A 5405-nucleotide genomic window follows, 5' to 3' on the forward strand; every position below is an offset into this window, starting at 1 on the left:
GTCATGAATGTTACAAGAACGTGTCATTATTGTCACCTGTGATACAAAAACAGTATCTCCTATGCGTACTAAAGACGTCTCAGAATGCCATCTCTGTGCTATGCATTTCATTATCTCCGTTGTTTACTGAAGGACCCTCTCAGTATATTATCTGTGTACTAAAAACATTAAAGACTAACTATATCTCAGTGTCTCCCCCTTGTGACAAACATATCTCAGTAAGTCCTTTATCTACCAAAGACATATCAGTGTGATATTTGTCTTATAAAGACATCTCAGAACGTCTTTTGTGAAATAAGACATTTAAGTATATTCTCTCTGTACTAAACACATCTCAGTATGTTATCTATTTAAAAAGACATTTCAGGGTGCATTCTATCTACCAAAAACATCTCAATATGTCTTTTATAAATTAAAGACATCTCAGTATGTCCTCTGAATTATAAAGACCTTTTAGTATATCCTTTGTGTACTAAAGATATCTCAGAATGTCCTCCGTGTACTAAAAACAGCTTAGTAGGTTCTCTGCGAAACATCAGGATGTCTTCTATGTAATAATGATCTCTCAGTAAGTCCTCTATATACCCAAGACGTCTTAGTATCTCTTCTGTGTGCTAAAGATATCACAGTAAGTCTTCTATCTACTAATGAATGTCTCAGTATGTCCTCTGTGTAGTAAAGACGTCCCAGTAAGTTTTCTGTGAACTAAAGGCTTCTCAGTATCTTTTCTGTTTATGAAAGACATCTAAGTATGTCCTCTGTGTAACAAACACGTTTCAGTATATGCTTTATGTACCTTAAATGCCTCGGGATGTATTCTGGGTACTAAAGACATATAAGTATATCTTCTGTTCACTAAAGGCCTCTCTGTATCTCCTCTGTTTAATAATGACGTCTTAGTATGTTCTCTGTGCAGTAAAGATGTCTCAGTATGTCCTAGGTTTACTCAATACATCTCTGTATGTTCTCTAAATGTCAAACACGTGTCACTATGTCCTCTATGTACTAAAGATGTCCAAAGATGTCCCAGTATATCTTCCTTGTATTAATCAATCTCATCATTTCTTCTCCGTACTGCAGACGTCTCAGTATGTTGTCTTTCTACCAAAGACGTATCAATATGTCGTATGTGTACAAAATACGTCTTAGTGTGTCTTCTGTGTTATAATGACGTCTCAGTATACCCCTCGGTTATAAAGATGCCTCAGTATGTCCTCTGTTGTATAAAGAGGCCTCAGTATATCACCTATGTACCAAAGATGTTTCAATATGTGCTCTGATTTATCAAGACGTCTCACTATGTCCACTGTCTACAAACAACTTCTCAACATGTTTCATCATCCCCTGTTTGTATTAAAACCGTCTCAGTATGCCCTTTGTGTACTGTTGGCGTCTCATTATCTTCTCTATTTACAAAAGGCGTTTCAGTATCTTATACGTTTCAGTATCTTATACGTGTACTAAAGACGTTAAAGACTTCTCATTATGTCCTCTATGCAATAAACGCGTCTCAATATGCTCTCTATATACAAAACTCGTTCGAGTAGGGCTGCTACGTAACAAAGACGTCTCAACACATCCACCATGTTATAAAGACGCCTCAGTACACCTCATGTGCATTAACGACGTCTTAGTATCTCCTCTGTTTTATTTTTAAAAAAAGGTCAGTATGTTCAATGAGTACTAAAAACGTCTCAATATGTCCTCTGTGTATAAAGATATTTCAATATGTCCTATATGTATCATAGGCGTCTCAGTATGTCCGCTGTGTTATAAGTAAGCCTTATTATGTCTTCTGTTTATTAACGCTATTTTAGTTTATCTTTTGTGTACGAATTACATCTCAGTATGTCGCATACATACAAATACGTCTCTATATGTCTTCTGTGTATTAAAGACGCCTCAATATGTTCTCTGTCTACTAAAGACGTATCAGTATGCCCTCTATGTAGCAAAGTTGTCTTAGTGTGTCTTCTGTATTATAAAGACGTCTCAGTATATCCCATGTCTACAAAAGAGGTATCAGTATGTCACCTATGTACTAAATACATAGCAGTGTTTCCTCTTTGTACTAAAAACGTCTTCGTCTGTTTTCAGAGCATTAAAGGCATCTTGGTATGTTCTCTGTGTAATAAAGGTATCCAAGTATGTCTCCTGTATACTAAGGACGTCTTCAGTACATCCTCTGTGTACTAATGAAGCCTCAATATATCCTCTGTGTCCTAATGAAGCCTTAGTATGTCCTCTGTGTACTAATGAAGCCTTAGTATGTCGTCTGTGTACTGAAGATGATTCAATATGTTCTCTCCTTTATAAATTTGAAAGATTAAGCAGTGATTTGACTATCCTATGCATGAACTGAAACTGATTACTATCTAATTACCTTCGTTAAATGAGCAGTCTGACAAAGCGTTTTCTAGCCTTCACTGTTAATCCAACTCATATTCGACGATCGAAGTACATATTTTATTCTCAAGACTCTGCCCCGCATGGTCAGGTGGTTAGTGCTCTCGACTCGCAATCTCAGGGTCGCGGGTTCGAATCCCTGTCCCACCGAACATGCTCGGCCTTTCAGCCGTGGGGGCGTGTAAGGAATTTGTTGTCATGTATTTATTTTTAATATGAACGTTGCTTAGATTAAGTTTGTATTTTAAAATATGCGTAACTTATAGTGTTAGATATGTACTGCGTGTAACGAATTTGTTATGTATTTATTTTAATATCAACGTTTGTCTGAATTGATTTTATATTTAAAATCGTACCTAGCTTACAGTGTTAGTTACGTACTCTGAAACTCTCGCCAATTCTCCAAGGTTGTAGAATATTAGTGAACGTAAGAATCGACAATATAACCACTTCCGTAACCGGTTAAATATAACTCATTATTGTTGTTGCAATTATCAAGAAAATCTTTCTCGCGCCTATAAAAACAGTCAACGCGACGCGCCAAAACAGAAAGAGCTTAAAAAGCTGGCTAGGAACCTGTTATAACCGTGTACGCTATAAATCGTGATTTTGCTAACCCTTATCAACCGGAAAATGTACGACATTTGACCAGGAACAGTTATAAATTTTGTACGTCAGTGGATTTTCATCGGACGTTGGTATCTTTCCGAAAGTATTACTGAATTCTCATCGGACATTAGTGGTTTTATGAAAATATTATCCTACTTCGACAGTCCAACAATTCATTGTCTGACAAAGCTAGCTAGCTTATCGGCAATTGTACGTACATCGACTTCAAGTTAACTAGCTGGATATCAAGGAGACACTGAACTAGAAAGAAGATTCTATGTTGTTTGTAAGTTAGTGAAATTGTTGTTTATAAAACTTTGTATGTGGTAATTATTCGTAATAATTGTTGTTGTATATTGTACTGTTGTATATATATATATTAAAACATATTTGTGTGAAAAACGAAAATAGTGTGTTAAATCATGTAGGCAAATAGCGTAAATCAACTAAAATACCGGCTTCGGACTATTTCAAATTCGCAATACGTAACAGGCATTATAATGTGACAGTCAATCCCACTATTCGTTGGTAAACGAGTAGCCCAAGAGATGGCGGTGGGTGGTGATGACTAGCTGCTTTCCCTCTAGTCTTAAACTACTAAATTAGAGACGGCTAGCCCTCATGTAGCTTTGCGTGAAATTCAAAAACAAACAAACAAATCGTCAAGACTCGTTTTCGTAGATCAATGGCAATAGATTCTATAATTATGTGGTGGAATTCTTCCCGGGATGAAGAATATGATGCTATGTCTACTTCTTGTTGTTGTTGGTTTTTTTTTGTTGTTGTTTTTTTCGTGTCATCCTCCATTCCTGAGGAGAATTTCATCTTATAATACTAGAAAATATTACCATTAAGCTATGAAAACAACTTTTAATAAGAAGATGAGCACGCTATCACTACACCTTCAATAGGGAAAATGTAAAGAAAAGAACAGAATATGAATTTCGATTTTTTTATTATTATTATTATTATTTTGTACAAGTAAGTCAAGGAGGAAGTTTGGTGCTTTTGTGCATTATTGTCTTGTGAAAGTTAAACGCAGGAAATGAAAAGTTGGAACGCAGCCAAGTACCTGTGAACCGGAACTTGTACATCTAGGTGTAAGTCACGTGAAAGAATGTTGCAAAATACGTTCAAACCTCAGTGTCAATCGCTCATGCACCAACACCCTAAACGCACGGCAAGTACCAGTTGAAGACTTTCTGAGGTCTCCAATGTTGCGCTTTTCCTCCACTATGAACCTGATCTAGGCATCACGTAGCCTGAAGGCTTGTGAGGATGCTTATAAACATTTTGACTCTAGCTCGAGCATTAAGTGGACATTAAAAGTCCAATTAGACTTGCTATACCTTGCTTAGTTTAGCCGTGTGTGCCTGTTGTACAGGTTTGGCTTAGCCCCGAAGAGCTAGAACCCGATTAACCTCTGTTTTGATCACTGAACGATCAATGCGTTCTATCACCAGATCCAAGTAGCTCAGTTTACCTGAAATTCAGTTGCACATTTATAAGATATTAAGAAAGATTCAGACGAATTAGATTAATACTACTTATTAGGAGATTTAAAAAGAAGAGAAATCGCGATCAGTAGAAATTTTGAGGAATTTGTATTTTTTTTTATTTTTTGGCGACGGAAGAAATATAAAAACAGCGTATCAGCAAATAAAAAGAAAAAAAAACGTCATGCAAAAATCTTGACAAAGACATACGAGAGTGAGTGACCCAAGGAAAAAGAAGATGCACTTAACCACTGAAGCTGTTTACAGAAATCACGTGAAGGCAGCAGCTTCACCGTATAGCCGCGTTAAACGACAACATGAGGTAGGACATAAGAAAATAGTGTATAAATTTAATTATGTAGCAATAAGAATTAGTTTATGCTTTATGGTATTAAAGATAGGTGCCATGTGTTCTTGACGTGAAAGTGTTAATGATAGGTGCCATGTGTTCTTGACGTGAAGTTATTAATGATAGGTGCCATGTGTTCTTGATGTGAAAGTGTTAATGATAGGTGCCATGTGTTCTTGACGTGAAGTTATTAATGATAGGTGCCATGTGTTCTTGACGTGAAGGTATTAATGATAGGAGTCATGTGTTCTTCACGTGAAGGTATTAATGATAGGTGCCATGTGTTTTTCACGTGAACGTGAAAGAATCATGAGTAAGTCTTCATTCACAAAACAATAAAACCTGACAAACCTAGCGAGTTTGGAAAACAAACTTTTAATTTCTCCAAAGGCCAGCGGTGATTTGTCCCTGAAGGAGAATGAATATATCTTCCGAAATCGCATTGATTGTCTATTGTCTTATGCTAATTTTTTTACCCAGCATACTTTCTTACTTTCATGAATGTATAAACCCAATATATATATATATATATATATATATATATA

This window comes from Limulus polyphemus, unplaced genomic scaffold (genome assembly GCF_000517525.1).
Source record: "Limulus polyphemus unplaced genomic scaffold, Limulus_polyphemus-2.1.2 Scaffold1174, whole genome shotgun sequence".
Lineage (NCBI taxonomy): Eukaryota > Metazoa > Arthropoda > Merostomata > Xiphosura > Limulidae > Limulus > Limulus polyphemus.